Source organism: Styela clava, chromosome 13, assembly GCF_964204865.1.
Source record: "Styela clava chromosome 13, kaStyClav1.hap1.2, whole genome shotgun sequence".
NCBI lineage: Eukaryota > Metazoa > Chordata > Ascidiacea > Stolidobranchia > Styelidae > Styela > Styela clava.
The window spans coordinates 6,070,789-6,091,716 of NC_135262.1; the positions used below are offsets into that span (position 1 = coordinate 6,070,789).

At 35.7% G+C, this 20,928-nt stretch overlaps 1 protein-coding gene and 1 long non-coding RNA gene across 4 annotated transcripts in view; both read right to left on the reverse strand.

The window, feature by feature from the left end:
* The window catches only part of LOC120332174 (uncharacterized), a 45,568-nt gene extending 44,828 nt beyond the window's left edge, over positions 1 to 740 (reverse strand). The window contains exon 1 of the mRNA XM_039399372.2: positions 647 to 740. The gene's annotated coding sequence lies outside the window, so the exon portion shown is untranslated. The remainder of the gene's footprint in view (positions 1 to 646) is intronic.
* A 3,159-nt stretch (positions 741 to 3,899) lies between these two features.
* LOC120332607 (uncharacterized) lies at positions 3,900 to 6,708 on the reverse strand. Of its 3 annotated transcripts, none has more exons than XR_013479928.1 (3): positions 6,694 to 6,708; positions 4,678 to 4,840; positions 3,900 to 4,007 (listed from the first exon to the last, which is right to left on the reverse strand). It is a non-coding gene; the product is annotated as an uncharacterized LOC120332607 (long non-coding RNA). The 3 variants fall into 3 exon arrangements; XR_013479929.1 differs by lacking the exon at positions 6,694 to 6,708 and adding an exon at positions 5,469 to 5,483; XR_005568118.2 differs by lacking the exon at positions 6,694 to 6,708 and adding an exon at positions 5,246 to 5,260.
* Positions 6,709 to 20,928: the final 14,220 nt, after the last annotated feature.

The window sequence follows — 20,928 nt, forward strand, 5'->3', positions numbered from 1 at the left end:
TGTTTTTGATAAGTTGTGAAAAGTAAATCTGACTACGGACAGATGCGCACAGCTTCAAGAATTCCAATCAGGAGGTTAGACACCCTCTACCTAGTCCTATGGCTGTCGAAGTGTTTTCTATTTCCTGGTACCGTAGTAAGTTACTTAGGACGCTAGGTTACTTTTTCCATTTTCAACACCGTTCATTCTTTTATACAAAAATTGTTCTCCCACTTTGGGTTGGCTGGGTATTACTTTTACGTCAAAATGTTCCTTCCATTGCATGTAGCCTACTCAGAGTATTTGCCTGAATCGTTTTAGAATTTAAGTTTCCAATTGATGATTTTATTGGATTTGATTTTTATAATTAATTTTTATCATGCAACTAAAAATAGATCTCAATTCCAATGACTAGGCCGCGGTTAGGAGTGCAGGAAATTTTTGTCGTGTCGGATATGCCTCGCTTTTGATGTATGTTGATCTGAAACTCTAGTAGAGTCTAGATATTTGATGCAGATATATCTATTTGATAAGATGTTTTATTAAAATACAATCTCTAACCACTGAAAATTTGGTCCAGTAGTTAATAAGAAAAGCGATTTTTTTCATAACGATAAGAAAAAAATACCAATGTAAATTTCGTGCCCAATAAACAGATAGATCTTACCTCTCTGTTATTTCGCTCCTTGTTATGCTGACAACAACAGTTCGGAAAAAAATAAAGGCTGTCCAACTACCCTGTGTACTCGTCCGTCGCTTTCACAAAATTCCAAAATTTTACGAAAGAGACTATTAATATTGTGACGTCATAATGTTTTGTTATGCATTTTTAACCAAATTTTCAAAGAAATAGTGTCCGAAAACTAGCGCATACCATCATTTCGAACTAATGGTAAGATTTAAAATTCTAAATCCGATAATACTGCAGTAATATTTCATATTTAGAACAAATATTTATTGTACGGTCGTCCGTTCCCTCCCAGTTAGTACCGAAAGCATATGTTTACTCAATATTTAAATATGTACCCATATATTGTTTTCCTGGTTTGACAAAATGATATAAACCCCTCTCTCTCCCTCAAAGTAAAGTTTTGAGCCCCCTCTGATAAGAGAGCAACAAATGACGAACGCACACGAAAACAGCAATTGACCAACGCACCAACAGCTTTGTGCTGGCATGGCGGTATGGTGGCTGCTTCAATGAGTATCGGCTGACCAGAAATTTTATGCATTTCTAGTCACAGGCTTACAGCATAAAAATCAGCTAGCTGAAAGCAAATTGTACAAACCGGATATACCTAAGAATATTGGAGAAAAAATTTTGTTCATAGAAAACTGACGGAATAAATTTTTATCGTATGAGGAAAGTTAAGTTTTTGCGACACAGAAGCTATGTCACAATCACGTCAATACGAAAAGGATTGCGGGCTTCGTTAAGTTTCATGTCGCAGACGTCACCCTGGGCAATCGTCGCTTCACTTTGTCAAGCCTTATTACTTGATTATGACGTAATATTATCGTAATTTTAGAATGGCGTAGTCAAGTGGGGGCAGGAATGACACATACAACATTTTTACGCTACGCAAACTAAAGCCCTAACTGCACTAGGTTACATTGTGCCCACAGGTAGGGTAGTCGTTTCGTAGTTCGAACTTCGTTTATGATACTATTTTGGGGAAGTTGTAAGTAAAATGTTTCGTTTTAGCTGATATCTTGTTTATATACTTATAGGTTATAGTCTTCTGAAATATTATACAAAAATTAACAAAAACATCAGGCGTCTCTATGCTAAATAACTCAGTTTACTTCTCTTTTTCAGAACAAAAAATGTAGCCTATTTTCTCAATTCAATTTCCCAGAATTATTCGACACCTTGAGGCCATATGCATCGCCCTTTTACTTTCTTGTGGCTATTGGGGCGACTTCTTTTTGGAGCGAAAAAATCAATATATATCTATACTCACACTCTGATAATGTTCTTGCTATGGACAAAGATTCGTTGTTTTATCAGTTAAATATATGACCCGTTTTTCTTTCGAGAGACCTCGGTCATCGCACTTTTTGCGAATGACGCTGGTAAACTACTCCCTACAGGTCTAGATAAAGATTTCGACATCTCTCCGTCGACATGACTTGACAAGTCGGCGTAAACAAGTCTTGTTTTCTCTCATCCTTATTTGTTTATTATTTCGTTTCGTCGCCAGTTGGGCTGTTTATATTTCTTTCGTATTCGAAGTTCGCTGTTTTGGCAATGTTAAGTTATTTGCGATGTAAAGCGGATTGTTTGATTTTCATTTAGTTAAATTATAAGGTTTGATTCATATTGCGCAATTTAACTTTGCTATTGTTTGCATCTTTTAGAATTAAGTATGTTGTTAACCGGCCTGTTGGTCCTAAATATTAACAACCCTTTACAAAATGCATTTCTACTACTTTACCGTATCTATCGCCACACTATTTCGTCGTTTTTCGTCACATATATTCGTCTATGTCAGGGGTTGGCAACCTACAGCCCGCGGAATGAAATAGTTCAGCCCGCGACGCTTCACTGATTATAGTAACAAAACGGCTGTTTTGACGATAACATTTTTTACGTAACAGAATTTATTGTGAGACACGTGTAGACTAAGTTGTATATATTATGACCTAACATGTATATAATTCAAAATTACTCGTTTGTTGAGCCTATAATTTAGTTATAATTAGACAAATGGCAACAAAACGCAGAAAAGTTGATGCTAAGTGCAAAGGATTCAATGGCGCAGAAAATATTCAAATGAAATTTTTTGAGGTGCAATGCAATGGGGAAATAAATCTGTATTCTATTCGAGAGATGTATCACTATCACTACTTGATTTTCATCTTCTTGAAGAAAAACTCTATCCAAATTTGACAAACCATGCGAAAAAATTACATATGCATACAAGTACATATATATATATGCATGCAAACAACTATTTTCCAAAATGAACATTATAAAAAGCAAGCGGGGAACTCGGATAAGTGATTCCCATTTATAAAATGTTTTGTTCTTGGCTTCATTCAGTGTCCCATTTAGAAAATGTGCAAGCAACGAAAAGTGCCACATTAAATGTCATTTGTAAATTCCTTTCTTTCTTCAGTTCTCTGACATAAAGCACACGAAAAGTAAACTGACAAACAAAATGCAGAGATACCTGGAAGGCGAGCATAACTTAAAATAAAGTTGAAAAGCGGCCGGCCATCGATTCGGTTTTTAACTTTCTAAAGGCCCGCCAAGACTTGCAACCCTTCATTTTGGCCCGCAAGCCACAAAAAGGTTGCCGACCCCTGGTCTATGTTGTATTTCGTGCATGTAGACTTGGTAATTCACTGACCGCAATATATTTCAATCAAAGTTGTGGAGTTGTTGATATCGAAAAACCTGGCAGGTTGTAAGTCTAAGGAAGTTGATAGCGTGAAGTGTCACCGCCCAACACGTTAGGGTTCGTGTACAAGAAGCCTAATAAACATATTCTTGAAGAAGCCTATAACGTGTTGAGTGGTGACACTTCACTATCAACTATCACTGGCAGTTCGCACTATCAACTTCTTTAGACTTATGTAAAGCATCACCATAAGTGACTAAATTACTTATAATCTACTTCTACCTAATATTTGCTTGCTAAAACTACAAATAATACTGCATAAGCACGCACAGAAATTTCATTTTCTTTACCAGCCATTGGGGCTATACAGGAAATAATGAGAATAACAAACTTTGATAAATGAGAAACATTTCATTGATATTTTTTATAATAACTAAGATATAACAAACTTTGATAAATGAGAAACATTTATAAGATATGAAGCTGTCTGATTTTTTCTCGATGAATCGTTTTTTCCGTAGTTAATATCATTTTACTCCAGGCGAATCGTTTTCCATATCCTGTCTAGTTCCCCAGTACTTTTACTGTCCTGGGTGCCAGTAAACCAAAAAATAAGTTGACAGTGCAACAACTGGTGTGAATGTGCATACCAAGTACGCGACAACTGCAATCCATCTTTTACTATGAAATAAAACAAAATAAAACCTCAGTTACGATTGGATTTTTGTCTTCAACGTGAAAGCTCAGTTAATGTATCAAACGCTGCAGCAATCAGAAACACAATGAACAATAAAGTTTCAGAAGAATTACAGTACCGGCACATATAACCTAACTTTAGAATGATATATCTGCTCAATGCAACAAAAACATAAAAAAATGTGTGAAAGTGATTCCAGAGAACGAACTGTTGGGAAATAGATATTTGCGATATAGATTCGCGGAAAGGAAGTTTTGCGAGAATGAACTCTCGCAATGATGTACTTTTGCAAAAAAAGGACTTTTGTGCGAATGCATGGTATTTAGTGATAAGGTGATTTTGAGCAGAATTTTTAATCAGTATAAATTTTATCACGCATACTGCTAACCTAACCCAAATATAAGCTTGATTCCTGCATATAAATAAAAGTCAGTTCTCACAGGAAAACTCCAGAGGCGCTTGAACTGCAAGATAATACATCTACTATTCATTTGTTTCCGTTTTTGAGCATATATATATATATATATACTGCTCAAAAGCACATTCTCCCATAAGTAAATTTGTCTAGTCTGTACATACATCTGGTTATATAACTTGTATTACACTGCTTTAAAACATGCAGTTTATTTGATTGAAAAACAAATCACTAATTACCAGTAATTAATCTTCGGCTCGGAGTTCAGAAGTTCGATTCGGTCGGTGTTGAATGAAAATTGTATATGTGGACTTGATGTCACCGTCGTCGCCATTTTTATATCTCAATATCTTCCGGATTGTTTGTATTTCCGTCTATTTAGAAATTCTCACCTATTGTGATCTAAATTGAACAGAATTTCGTTTTTTTGTTGGATTTAATCGAATCGATGGAAGGCCTCTGGCTAGCACGTAGAGCAGAACAGAACCGGTACCTACAGACCTATAATTTTCAAGTGAATCAAATTTGATTGATTTTTCCCAATCTTAGGAAACTCTGAAACTGAAACTCGGCCCTCAGTTTCCTGTAATGTTTGGGCCAAACCATAAGTCATAATGAAGTATGGCCGCATGGAACATTACTTTTGGTAATATTTCAATGTGTTCGATTTGGGTGTCGCTGCTAGATAACCAGCTTTAGTTCCACGCGGCTTCCCTTCTCCAGTGAAATTTGTATTCGATTCAATTTGTATTATTTCTTTGAACTTTGCATGTTATTTTCCTACTGGATAGAAAAAATGAACTTAACTATGACTATGTTAATCGGCTTTGATAGACCTAAATTTTGAAGCATCCTGTAGTAAAAGGCATTGATAGATGCCCTATCTACGAGAGAACTGTTAAGCAATAAATCTGAATCCTGTCAACAAACTGCCTTCGTCCTAACAGCAGTAAATTTGTGTTTCTAAGTTGACCAAAATAAGCGATATAGCGCTACACTGCCGCTAATACAACAGAAAATGCTGAATTACCACCAGTAAATAAACGCCGCCTCTCTCATTTGCTGGCTATATTTACGTCATGTTGTAATCAAACGACCGACGGACGTAATCGTTGTTTTCTGACGGGCTCCAGGCTTTGATTACTAAAATTAAATTATTCTCTTTCAAACATACGACTGGCTTGTTTGCTTGACTGGATTGAAAACAATGTACATCCCACACTCGCTAAGGCATCTAACGCCATGCATTATTTAGCGTAATATTTGCTACACGCATCAGTCCGAAAATCGCAGCCGTTAATGTGGCAGTAGATGTCAGAATAAATAAAAAAAAAATAAGAAAGTAATACGACTTTTTATCGATATGCTACGCAACTCCTTATACTGCCTCATAATAATTAACGCATCGATTGATATATTATGATGCAACGGAATCGATCAAATCTCTACACATTTTTTAAACTCTGCCGTCTACTACTTCTACGAAAATTACCAGGTATCGGCGATAGTTTTCCCTAAAGCTTTTTACCACGTCGAAGTCTTGATGTTTTCGAAAAGGCTAATGATACAACTGGCAGTTCGTTTCAATAATGAGTATTTGTTTTCGCACTTTTTGAACTCCTCAGACCTTTTTTTGCGGGATGTATATCCGCCGGTTTATTTATTATAAAAACTATAAATACCGACGTGGACAATGGAATCTTCATTTATTTAAAATCACGGTCGCTCTTCGATTTGATATCGTATCTGGTCGTAACTAGCTCGGGTGTGACATTTGTGAAATAAATTCGGACAGAAATCGCACAATTCGCATGTCCGAATCGTAAACTTAACAATAATCGATGCAGTAAATCGTATTTCACGGGATATTACCATTTCTTAGACTTGATCAAAATATCATCGAGTCGGGAGCGCTCCAGAAGTATGTGTACCAACATGTTCACCACACGAAAGAATCACATGATAAAATGGGGTCACGTCGACTGAGGCGGTCGGAGCTGTGCAAGAATAGTCAAATCTGACCCATTTGGGCAATATATTAGTCGAAACAACAGTTCCGACTCTGCAAACCGCGCGACACTAAGATATACATAAAATCAAACAAAAAAGGGCAAGTTCAGTCCTGTCACAAAAGCAAATAAAACACCTCATTGATATCAGCCCTGACATGCTATTGTTTATGCGACGATAATACAAGAAAGCAATGCTCAAATATATGGATATGAAGTCCAAAACAAAGTACTATTCGTACTTACTATTTCGTACTACCGGTATCAATTAATCTCCGAATTTCGCATAGCGTCGAATCCAATCAGAAAATGCCGTCACGCTTGGCGGATGAAAAATCGTGTTCCCATGAAAAATAAAATTATAGAGAAAATGGCAGTGGCGGCGCGTCAATAGTTCTTACAAATATAAAGCAGTGATGAATTTCTCGAATCGAATATTCAAAATTTTATTTCCTTATTGCAAGAATTCTTTTCGATACTTTCAAATAACAGATTGTTGAATGATATGAATTAGGATGATAGTTTGAAACAAATACCCCATTTTACAGGCAACACCTCGGGAACCACTCTTAAACAAAGCACCGAAAATTTAAAAATGGAAAATATACAAAGAATTTTTCCGCGGTCAAAGGTCGGGGAAAGGTTCATTCAGTGAATCGTCCGCGCCAGATTATTTTACCCCGGCCGTATTTTGCCGACCACTGGGATACGCAAACTACCGTACCTTACTGCGAAGACGAGTTTAGCAATCCTTTCGCGTGTAATAATCGCCAACATGATTTAAGCCTGCGAATGCACACAGAGTACAGAATTTGGTGCACGATGCGCCAAACAAAAACAGATATAGCAAAATCGCCCCCCTCTGTATCGTTTTTGCCCACTGGGGGGCGATATCGCCCACTTTGGGAATCACTGGTCTACACTAGCCATATTCTCCCGACATGGTTCATTTTTCGCTCGCAAAGCCTTCGCCGAACGTCGACGCCGATGTTGCCCCGGTTGCTCATTGTATATCGTATTCTATCTTTTATCTTCCACTCGCCGCGTTTGTCTCGTTTGTTTTCTGTTTCTTTTACTAAATCATCGGGGCTAGCCCCGAAATTATGACGACACAATGCCGACGTTTCTTACAACAACGTGTTGACATATTCACGCATTCCTTCTCGTTCGTTGGTTGCTTGAAGAGTTGATAGTTTCCTCGCCTTCGTTTTTGTCGCTTGTTTCGCTATTTGAATCAGTTAGAGACCTTTAGTCCATTTGCTTTCGATTTTCCACATTCCTTTTGAGCTCCTCACTTCTTTCCGGCTTCGCATTTCTTAGCCTTAGACCTCATAATGAATAAGGTTGATGCACTACTTCGCACTCCGTTTTCGCAGCTGCCGCTGGAACAAAAATTAGAGGTACAACGTCTTGGGCCTTATCAACCAAAAAATTGTTCACTGGAACAATCCCATGACGGAGGAAAGCGTCGGCGTACATTCTGCGCAGAAACTTGGTATAAAAAACACGAATGGTTGTGTTACAGCGAGGACAAAAATGCACTTTTTTGTTTTTATTGCCTACTTTTTGCTACCGCCCGTGACTCACGTTGGTGTAAATTTGGTTTTAGAGATCTTAAACATCTTTCCGAGCGTGCCAGGGATCATCAATCTTCTATGGGGCAACTGGACAATGCAGTAAAATACCGAACATTCGGAAATGTTAATATTGCAGCACAGTTGGATGAAGGACGCGCAGTTTCTATTCGTCGGCACAACCAAAACGTCGAGAAAAACCGCCATGTTCTCGGTCGATTGATGGATGTTTTGAAGTTCAATGGTTGACACGAGCTGTCCTACCGTGGGCACGATGAACGGGCTGGCCCTTCTAATAGAGGGGTATTTTTGGATATATATGGTGGAATACACCGCATTCCTAGATACAGTATTGAGAGATCATCTTGATGCCGCAACTGTTTCGAAAGGAACATCTGAGGATATCCAAAATGATTTGCTCGACTTAGTGTATAAAATTTATTTACAACATTTGGCTCTGGAAATTGAGAATTGCCAGTTCCTTTCGATTCAGTCTGACGGGACAACTGACATCACGTGCGTTTCCCAACTGGCTGTGATTTTTCGGTTTGTGAAAGATGGTAAACCTACCGAGAGATTTCACAGCTTTGTACCAATCGTTGATCGCACGGCTTGCGGGATATCGGCTGTACTGAAAGAAGTGTTACAGCCTTACAACGCGAAGTCAAAATTGATAGCTCAAACTTATGACGGCGCGGCAGTCATGAGTGGGTCGAAACATGGCGTTCAAGTTTATATAAAAGAAGATTTTCCTCATGCGCATTTTTTACATTGTTATGCACACCAATTTAACCAAGAAACCGCGGCGTGTTGCATATATGTTCAAGCAGTAGAAGTCTAGCAGCATATATATCTATGAGTGAGCGACGCATGTCCTTATCTTTGCATTAACTTTCCTTTCTTCATAGTAACGTCTTAAACCTTATTTTAGGTTTTGTCTGCTTTCCCGAAGTTTCTGTTAATATGTCATTGTATTTCTTTGGGTAAATATTGCCTTTTCTATTTGAAAGTGGTTTCAAAATAAACTATGTCTATATTTATTAATCCCTTGACTTGGACCGGTTTTAAAGACACTTTCTTATCGTTAAAAATTGTCGCTTTTGCCGATTTGTTGTTACCGATGGAATGGTTTTTATACTCATAAAATGATGAGAGAACTTACAGCGCTCATCCTGTCCCCGTAGATGGGGGTGACTTGGTCCCGCAGTAGCTTGCCCCGGTTGTCAAAATGACCACGCGCCGCCACTGGAGAAATGTTCGATGAAATATCAGATCTCATCGGATTTATGGAAAATTTAGTAATGAATAAATACAATCTTCAGTCACTGAAAATCTCAAAACAATTGGTTCATTTATGAATGAGAAAAGCGACTTTTTCATAACAAAAAAAAAATTTCAAAAAAATTAACAACAACATAATAGCAAAACTATAGGTCCATCCATTTCGTGTCCAAAAACGTGTGTACTTTTGAAATTTTTACCTTCATTTTATTCATCCCGTGATTTCAAACTTGGAAAAATCACGATACCGAGATTTTGAATTCATTTCCAAAACCCAAGCCCTATTGAAAACTAGCAAATTTGTATTTTTGCTTTCCATCCATAGGCATACCGGAAAATAAAGCAGAGAACGCACCCGTTAGGTAATCATCACCTGGTTTAATGGCGACTCACTTAAAATCAAACGTATCGCTCTGATGCATGCTGGCCTTTGCATCTAAGTTTGAAATGTCACATTTGTAGAAACTGCCGTACGAAATATAATTAGTTACCAATGTATATGATGTAGGCTAACATATTTATCCCGGTGGTGAGGAAACCCGATATATAAGACGGCCTAATGCCCTAATCATATGGCGAACCACGGCTTCTCGTCCGGTTACCAGTCCATGTCGAGTATGGGATTCGTTAGCCAGTTATTTGTTTCAGATGCAGAGACTTGATGATGTAAGAAGCCGTAACCGACCAGCGCTTACATGAACCACCCTATGGCGGCTCTTAGTAACATGCGCCACACCAAATAGTTTCTTACTAGCTTGCGTTGCAGAATGAATCAAATATTATTAAGCGCTGTTATATATAGGGAGATTTATTTATTGTTTCATCAACCAGGAAACAAGTATTGCAAAAATGAAAATATACGGTCATCGGAGTCAGCTCCTCCCATATTCACTATTATGTGTAAGATTGAAGGACTATTGTTGGCGGTTTGTCGAAATTATCATAAGAACAAGTAAATACACAATAAACACAAATAATAGGATCGGAACTATTCTATGAGTAAGTGAACCAAAATATATATGATTATTACCGTATTTCCCCGAAAATAAGACTGGGTCTTATTTCAATTTTCTTCCGGGAAATAACACTAAGGCTTATTTTCGGGGATGTCTTATATTTCCTTTTATCAAAAACAAAATTACAAAGTAGAGAATTACGAGATTTTCAAATATACAAAAGATGAAAACCGATATCCATCTACTTATAAATAACACGTTTTTATTCAAAACAACTGCGAAACACAGATTATTAATCATTTAAAACGTGTAGGAGAGATTCCTTGCTATCGACTAGGTCTAGGTAAAAATCCCGTTGTTGACTAGGTCTTGGTACGTCATACAACAAAATACGTTGCTTCCCCACCTGACTGGAAAGCGAATATAGATTGACTCATAACATAGATAAGGGCTAGCGAAATAAAGCTTACTTGACGTTGTGCGCTGAGGGCTGCAAAGCAATAACACGGTATTGAAATTACATTAACTACTATTTAGAAATATTACATACCGGCACTGCGGTTAGTTATTCGGCATTCGTGTCCATATAGTTGAGCTCTGCACTCTTGTTAGTCTTTACCGACATATCATGGATTTCAGTAAGAATACTATGTTTGTTTCATCAATTATTTATTTTCTTTTTTGTATAGTTGTACGTTTCTGACTCGACGAAAATGGAACTGTGGACTGAGTTGACTCAGTCCTTAGGGGGAGGCCATAGCACAACTTTACCAACAAATAAATCTTGTCTTTTCAACTCAGTGGGAAATGGATGGTCTTCGCCAAATTTGTGTAATGAGTGAGAGTCGTGAGCCCACACAGACTTACTCGCAATACTCCATATTTGACCATTTAAAAAGTTCATGTCCGTCATATAAGAATCTCCCATTTTTCTTGTTTCTAATATTTCCTTCATATTAGGAATAGCATCATGCAGTCCTCCCCACATTCCCCCACTCATGGGATACCTGGAATGATTCGGATGATCTCTCAGAACATGAAACTTTCGCCCTGAAGATATCCATTCATCTACAGCTGCCTTTCCTCGAGGAAGCAACCAAGAATCCACATCTCGTATGGCATACATTTTAACAGGTTCAGATGCGACTAAAAATCTCCAGGTCATCTTGCTTTGAATTTTGCTCTGAGACATATCAATGAATCTTACATCAAATTCACAAAGTTCTTTCATTACTAGCTCCGGCACAGTACCGTCTGTATATATCCATATCTTCCATCCGGGGTAAATACTAAATACTCTACGCGCATTTTCAAGTGCAATTTGAGTATAACGTCTGCTCTTACCGTAGAGACAATATGATATTGCTGGTCTTGTCCAAAATCGGCCTTCTTTTTCTATTGCTGTCATTGAATCCAATCGATTGTAACTCTCGTCTGGGCTGGTACATCTGTCGAAGTAATATTCGATACCATTCTTTATCCAATCAGGAAATTCACAACGGTTAAACCTGAATGCAACCTCATTTTGTCCGCATTTATCCTCTGTTTGATTTGTCAGTCCGATCTGCATACTCAATGATTTAGGAGGATACATGATACGAGCATTTACATCATTCAGTGCTCTCTTCCAGTTGAAATTTACAAATTGTCCATTTTGGGATTTTAAAATCTTTTCTGTCAACTTGTGAGTTACGGCAACTCCATAAAATCCAATGTCGTTACCGCCACCTATGCACAAGTCACCACTCATATTTTCGCAATCTACAGTGTAATTATGCATAATCGATGAATGATAAAGAGATAAAAATCCATCCGTTTTATCGTGAATATTATCCTGAATATAAGTTTTCCAATTTTTTGAAAATATTGTTTCAACATTTGCAAGTAATAATGTCCTATAGTACGAACTAACAAAATAGTCCAATACGTTTTGAATTTTGTTATCTCTTGTTGAACTCCCAATGGTTGAAATAACACGAACATTTTCACCGTAAATATTTTTTAGATCGTCTCTTCCCATACCTATGGATGAGTCAGTGAATAAGTGAATCTGGCTGTCATTAATACCGTGATATTCCTGCCACACAGAAGCTGTGAATTCTGTGTATCCAATTTGTGGTGTCAGTATGATTCCCACCATAATATCTGCAACACAACCAAACTTTCCGGGGTGCCGTTTGCAAAATGCATCCACAGATACTTGGCTGATGCATGATAAGCATTCTTTTGTGATATCATCACAGCAATCAGGGCTTTGCATTGTTGTGATGCATTGGTAATGTCCGGAATTAATTTTACAAAATTCTTCTGTTGTCATATGAGTCATACAAGCAAGACATTTTTTTGTTTGTTCACTACAGCATTGATCTGATAACAGCTCAGGACAACCAAACTTTCCAGGACTACCGGCACAGAATTCATCCAAAGTCTCCCCTCTTTGACAAGCCCAACATTCGCTGGTAAAATCCCGACAACATTCTGATTTGAATTCACTCGAGAACGTTGAATTGTAATACGTGACGAAAACTAACGTCAGTATGACGAAACAGCATATAGTCAAAGGTGTTCTTAAATTAAAAATTTGTTTATACATCTAATATATTATTAATACGACTAAATAAAACATAAATGATCAATTCATGCCAGCAGCATATATCAAGCATAAATCGTTCAAAGACCAGAAAACCAACAACATAAGAAATAATAAAAACAACTTTAATCTGAAGCGTGGTTGTAACCAGGAGAGTGCCCAACTTCTCCGCTGCATAGGGCCAGTTTCTGTTATTGATGCCCCAAATAAACAAATTATACACGTTCATATATATATAAGAATGAATGACTTAATGATCAAGTAAGAGTTAAATGTTTGTATTATTAAATAAATCATCAAACGCAGCAACTAGGTACTCCCGAAGTATGTGAACCGAGATGGCGAACACCGGAACGAAGTACGAGTTTATCTACATAACGATAGCGTGAGGTCTACCGCCGCATTTTCTCCTCAGATGAATATCACCTATTTATATACCCGATATATATTCAACTAAACAGTTGAATTTAAACGGGTTATTTGTAAATATCCTCGGAATGACTAACATAATATATAATTGAACATTACAACTACAACATATTAAAGGACAAAAGGTTGAATAAAACATGTCATGCTATATTTTTATACACTTAATGTAAATCTTCTAAGAATATATCATATTTGGAATTCTTTTTCATCATCTTTCAGTAAAAATGATAAAGATGAGACTGGAACAGGCGAGGGACAAGAAAGCGGTAAACCTCAGACTGTATTTGGGTAGGACATATGACGTAACGGCACCCTCGGTTCGTCTGCTTAAAAATATAACTGGCCGCTGGATTTTACTTACCATGACAAACCAGATTTGGCCTCCATACCTGTCCAACGTCCCCGAATCTGGTCATCAACGTTCAATAATTATATATACAGTACAACTATGCTTGCTTATGCGTGTGCTTGGTTCGAAATGTTCAGTCCAACAAACGTGACTCACTGAACTGCATCGTCCCAAACACTACAAGAACAAATTGGCCAATTTGATCAAATATCGCATTTCGACAATTTTTTCAATAACTGTATTGTTATGTATGATAGTTTGTCAAATTTCTTACCAACTGAGAAACAAAGCGTGTAGCCTAGTTGTTATTGTCTTATATTTAACATATGGCGATGTTATATATTCAGCTGCTATCGAGTATTGTTAAGCATGCGATTATGACATAATAAGTCGAACGTTTTCTTTTCTAAGTTCATTTGTCGTGTTGTGTAATGGCATGGGGCCAGGTTATATATGGTATATATTTTATACTCGACAAACTTAATAATTATTAACTGAGAAAATCGTTGAAACTGTCGATTCACCTTGTCGCAGTCCTAGTATTCATTATCAATCACATGGGGCCGCATATTATAATTCAGTTGTGCCGCAGGCCGCACGTTGATTTAACATATAGATTGCACACCATAAATTATAGTTTTTGTGAAATATAACAAATGTGGGAAATGAATAAGATACAGAAAACATAAAAGTTTTCTAGTTGTAAACCTGTTTTCGATTGTCATACCCTCACGTTTAAATATCGTCAGGCATTTTTGATATTGTGTAGTTGGTTTGTCAAGTTTTCGTTCCTGCTACTTGTTTCAAATTATATTAACATTTCATACATGAATTCCACAATAGCGAAGCAGCAATATGGTTCGGCCGCGTGGTTGTAGCGTAATATCACATCACAATTGTAGACTACACAAGATTACTTTATCTGAACAACATCTCGACCTACTCGGAAAAAAGTTGCAAATTTAACTATTGTAGCCTACAGCTAGTTGAAGGTCGAAGGAAAATCTTCTCGTGGGCCACAGATGGGCCTCACGGGTTGGGCACATAAACTATTTTATTTGCTCTTATACTAACACTGGATCGACTATTTTACAAATTCTTCAAGTCCTTCCTCTCATAAAAACACACACATATATATATATATATCTTCGGGAATCGGTTTAGGTATTAGATTCAAACGGAATGAATTATTTTACTCAGCTCACGAGAATGTGCAATTAACCTTATAAATAGGTTTTGTACAAGCCCACATGGCCAATCGTAGATTTTATGTAATTGGTAACGAGTGAAACTCGCAAGCGAATTATTTTTAAAGTTAGTTATAAGGGACATCATTATCAGAAACTCGTCCCGGACAACATGAAAGTTTATCACGCCTCTACTAGCAAGAAGGATTGTTGGTTTTACTTATCATTCGTTATAATATTAATGTTTATTTAAATCTACTTGTATTGAACAGCATGATTGTCGTTATCTCGAAACCAACCGGTTACGTTCGACAATAACAGTCGTCTCTAAATCACCAAGTTTATTTACTTTCCTTTTTTTCAAAGAATTTTATTTCAATCACAATATTATTACTCTTATTATTTACCCAATTTACTCTGAGCAAACTGAATATGATAAAAATGTCTCCGATATTTCGATAACGATATAATTGATAGAGATGAGGAAAGATGATGGCAGATAGGGTATATCAAATGCAATATATATTGGAACTAATGCAACAAAATATAAATATACAAACATAAATTAGAATTTCCAAACAAATCATAAATAAGCACACATGTTGAGTATTCGATGTAATGGACGTTTTCCCCAACCCTTGCCCCCCCCAAAAATTCTCTCGATACTTCACCATGGCACAATTTTGGATGCTTATTTTGCGTTTGAAGTTTGTTTTGAAGAGTTGGCACATCCTTTTTATTAAAAGATACAACCAGGTGCCGCTAACAGCTACTGATTGCTAATTTTAGCCTAGTCTATCGCCACTTTTCCTGGACTAATTTTTGATTACTGCAACTAAACAAAATTTGATTTAAAGAAGTATTTGTAACATATACTTCGGCATCAACATGACATCTATTAAGTTATGGGTGTGTCCCGCAAGCATCGACTTGTTGGGTACGAAATGGACCTATAAATCTTTATGTTAAATTGTTATAGTTTTTGTTATTGGTATTTCTTCTATATTTCATGATAAATATTATCAGGATCCTAAATACGAATCATTGAAATACCAACTCGTACCGCACCGGAATTGTTACGAAACTATGATCAAGAATTGCTGGTTTTATTCATGATCCTTCGTATAAAATGTATATTATCTATATTTAGCCAGATTCAATTATTTTTAATGAATATTTCTTGGAAAATATTTTTTTCCCAAGAAACATAAACTATTGAAGCACGTGCCTCAGATGCAGAGCCGGATCTACCATTAGGCAAGGTAAGTTGAAGCCTAGGGGTCCTCAGGGATCTTGACTTTCATTTTGAACTATAATTCATTTTCAAGTCATTTTTAATTAGGCTTGTTCCAAAAAAGGGACCGTCTGAAGTATGCGCATCAAGATGGCGCACAACCTTAACTCAGGTTGTGTACCAGGTTAGGGTTCAGGTTATGCGACATCTTGGTGCGCATACTTCAGGAGAACCAAAAAAAAAAGTAAAATTTCATAAAAATCGATATTTGTTCAATATTTCCAATGGGTTAATAATTCTTGTCCCATATATTTACCGTTTAAAAAGTGGGAAATTTCAATACGGCTGAATAAATGAATTTGTCTATATTTGAATAACTCTACCCCTTACCTAAAAAACAAACTTTGCTAATTTGAATTAATTGAACGATTTTCATCCTAAAAATGCCTAACATGTATTATGAGGTCTGATGATAAATAAAATGAATAAAATATTTGTTGCTTTAATTATATGAGAATTGTTTCCCTCATAATTTTAACCATCATTATTAACATTCGACATTAAATTAAAAACAAATTTGCAAAAGCTAAAAGAATAATGGAAAATCCATTTAATGCCAAACTAAGCCACACACCAAATACCAATAAACCCCTTAAAACCAGATTCATTTTTATATTCAGTTGGTTTTCAAGATAATGTTCTATATTTTTACCTATTTAATTCTATACCATTACTTGTTGTTGTCACAGCGCAGTAACACAATAAATAGCTAATAATAAGCAACATTTTGTTTGTACTCAACTAATTTATTGAAAATTTCTAAAAATTGTATTAATCATGTACACTGATAAATAAATATAATATTCCATTCATCAAAATAACAGGTTCACGCAAAGTCTTCGATTACTAAAAAATAAAATTCTTGGATTCATTGTTGCTTGGACAAATTAATGGAGCTATTATAGTTTTCTCAACTTTTATACAAAAAAAAAGAAGATACAATTGGAGTACAGACAGTTTAAAATATTTTATAAGGTGTTTAAATTTTATTGAGAGTAAAATGGTATTGTTTTCTAATTTAGAGAAAATTCTTATATTTACAGCATATAAATATAAAAACCTTTTCAGAAAAAAAACTCATTTTGCTGAAAAAATGAAACAACTTTCAGTTTTATAATTTCTAAAACGGCTAAATCCTGAAACGCGCTTCCAAATACGAATTGAAAGTGATATATTCAATGATGAATGATAGTTCAAAATTAAATGTCGAGATCCCCGAGTTTGAGGCTGTAGGGCTGGGCTTCACCCTGCCATAGGTAAATTCAGCTTTGTATTGCGGGTATTAGTGACAAAAAGAGTCGGTACGATACGATATCTGACTAAAATGGTATGCATCAGTAGTAGATGACTGAAAATGTAGTTATAAATAGCAATTTGTCACACAAAAAAGGCAAATATGGGTAACAATACACTCATGTTAAACTCAACGTATTCTTATAATTTCCTTGTCGATTCTGTCTAAATTATCCATTTTTATATTACGTGACTTCTAACGACCTCACTATTTATTTCTAACTTCTTATGGAGATCGTTTTTCATAGTCAGCACAATATGAATAAAAAAAAAAATATGCGCCTGATTAAGAACATGCTTTACACTTTTGCTCATATGCTATATATACATCCACTTAAATAAGATAGTAATATCCTCAGGATCTCTTGTCCCAGATTGTGTTAGACTCAACCGTTATGTGCACTGTCATTGTATCCATTCACATTTCAAATGCTGACCAATAAAAACGCACAGACTGTGGTTTAATTATTAAGCTTAATAAAAATCGTGTTTATTCAGAGCACGGGAAGGCGACTGTTATCTTCCATTCAGCACACATCCTATATATATTATCAAGTTACCAAATACGGACCATTGAAACACCAATTCGTGCCGAGTTAAAGTTGTTAGAAAACTCACAATGAGGATTGTTGAATTCATTTATCAGTCGTCGAATCGACACTTTTTATATTCGAGCTATGTTTCCATTAAAAATATATAAAAGAGATTCAAATTGCATATTTCCAGACGAACGAGAACGTTCCTTACTTCATTTATATTATTCAGCACATATGTTCTACATTTGCTATTTTTGACGTCATCAATCCTAATGCCGTCGGAAAAGTGTTACTATCAAATTTATTTAATCTATTCCTATTTACTCTGACCAAACAAAATCGTAGAAGTGTTGCTGTTTTCGGACTAGCGTCACTAAATCCTCGTTAACAAATAAAACATTTAGATTAAGTGATCGATATTTACCCTCTGCAGCCCAACATTCCAATTTGGTTAATTATAAAACTCTTCAAATCCGTAGTTTTTCATGATATTAAGTTTTCAGTTGATAGGTATGCGATATTATGTGTTTCACAGGGTGACCGTACAATTGAACCCACGTACATTTGAACCCATGTGCATATCCACGGGTTCAATCTATATGCGGGTGTTAAAACCCATGGGTTAGGGTTAGTATGGGTTCAACTATCCGAAAAACAAAAAAAAATTCCATAGGTGCAATAGCATACAGGTGCAATTGTCATGGGTTCAAATGTACGTGGGTTCAAATGTAATGGAACCGTTTCACAGAAGTTTGCTGCTCACAATACCAACAAATATTCAAACGCGACGTGTTACAAGATTATTTCGAAAACCTATAGACACTTATCCTCAATTGAGTTGTGCAACCCTGGTCTGAGCTACTTGACAATGACGTCTTTTTCTGTTTTTTTTTGTGCATGTATCTTGAAAAGTAGTTGTGCTAATCACGGATAGCATAGTCGAATTAGAACGCCTGTTGGTCGTGTACGGACCTGACTGGAAATATACCGTAGGTATCATTGAATAACCAGGTATACAGGTATCACTGCAGAGACAGATTTGGACGTTAGAAAGCAATAGGTAAGCTATTTCCAATTTAAAGTGTATAGTAATGGGGTTGGGGAATTGCAATGTAATTTATGTGAGGTGAACAAAAAAATATTATATAAAAATTATTGAATAGCACTATTTTACACATTTATGCAAACAAACAAAAAATACTAATAAGATTCAGATATTTTATTTCCGTCAAGCATGAAATATTATATCGACACAAATAATCAAAAAAAGGTAACAAAAAGATCTATTGAAATAAGAATAATTGCAATACTGAACATAAATGTGTTAAATAGTTAAATAGTAATACAACAAAGAAAAGACTTGTTGCTTTGAAAATTATATTAGGTCAACATAATAATTTATTAGGCAAGATTCTTGAAGAACTATTTTCTATAACACGTTTCTGTGATTTTTTTTATATAAGACTTTTTCATTTAAAATTGTTTTTCTTGCAGTTTTTTTAAAAAATGCTCAAGTTGAAGGTAACCAGTATAATCAACATCATCTCATTAAATGACAATCAATTTCTTAGAATAACCAACAAAGCTAAAAGAACTATGAAGAAACCAAAATTATACCCAAACGAAAATCTCATTGTTATTCTTGAATTACTACAATCTAATTACTAGATGTAGTCTCTTTAGTATTTAAAAAAAAGTGTTTTTTGTTACTTTGTGTAGACTACTTCAAACTTAGATTGTATGCCGTGAACAAATACCGACAGCCCATCAAAACCGTATTTTTAAGATTTTCCCCAGCTAATTATTCAATAGAATGTTCTATATTTTTACCTTTCGGTTACTTACCAATATTAATTTTATAAAAGATAGCTGTACAGAAGAATACAAAATATATATGAAATATAATAATTACAAACTGTTTAAATAATTTAAAAGGTGTTTTAATTTGATTTTGAGAGTAAAATCGTGTAGTTTTTCAAATATAGTGAAAATTCATATATTTAACCGCATTTATCATTTAAACCTTTCCAGCGAAAACATATTTAACTGACTAAAAATGAAACAGCTTTCAGTTTTAAAATTTCTATGCCGTTTAAATCCTGAAACGCGCTTTTAGATACATCAGTAGTAGACAGTGATTTCCCTACACCCCCCCTATAGGGGGTGAACACCCCCCCCCCTAAAATTTCAAACACCCCCCCTAATTTTGAGGTGCGATTCCACACTGAGGGGTTCTAAACCGCAGTCTGCGGGCCAATTACGGCCCGCGTGACGATTTAAAATGACCCGCCGAACTTGAGTGAAATAGTTTAACCCTTCATGTGGTACCTTTTGAGTTTTAGATACCGTCTATTGTTACATCATTATCACAGTTTAAGCACGTTTATTTCGTATCAATTGAATTATTCCGGTATCTTATGTATAGGTATGGGTATTATGATTACACACTGCAGTATTTTAGATATCAGCCATATATTAAGAAAGCTTAAAGATGTCACAAAACGAAAACTAGGCACTGAAAACAGATGTTTTTTAGATGAATGACAGCGTTTTTATTTCTTTATTGAAAAGAATCAAACTTCAGCGATTTGTCTTCTTACAAAATATTTCAGTTCTGAAAGAATACAACATTATGCAACATTATGATCAGTTGACGAGCGTATTTCAAAATTTAATTCATACAAAAGTCAAACAAACATGTTAGAAAAATTAGAAATATGTAACAAAACAAGCCATAAGTAGCCATTCATACAATGCCGGATGAGCAAGTAACTTCATTAGTCACTATCAGTTGCAAATTACTTGTTGAAACGTAGTAGTATATATTTACTGTTGAAAGCCGTGCTTGTTATCTATTCCCCGAGAATTCTATCAGCTAAATATTATAATTATTGATTTTATTACATAACAAACTGTGATGCTAGGTGTATCTAAAATCAAGCTTAGAGTCTATTTTGGTGCCTATTTCTCAAAATTTTCTCAGCCGTGTCGT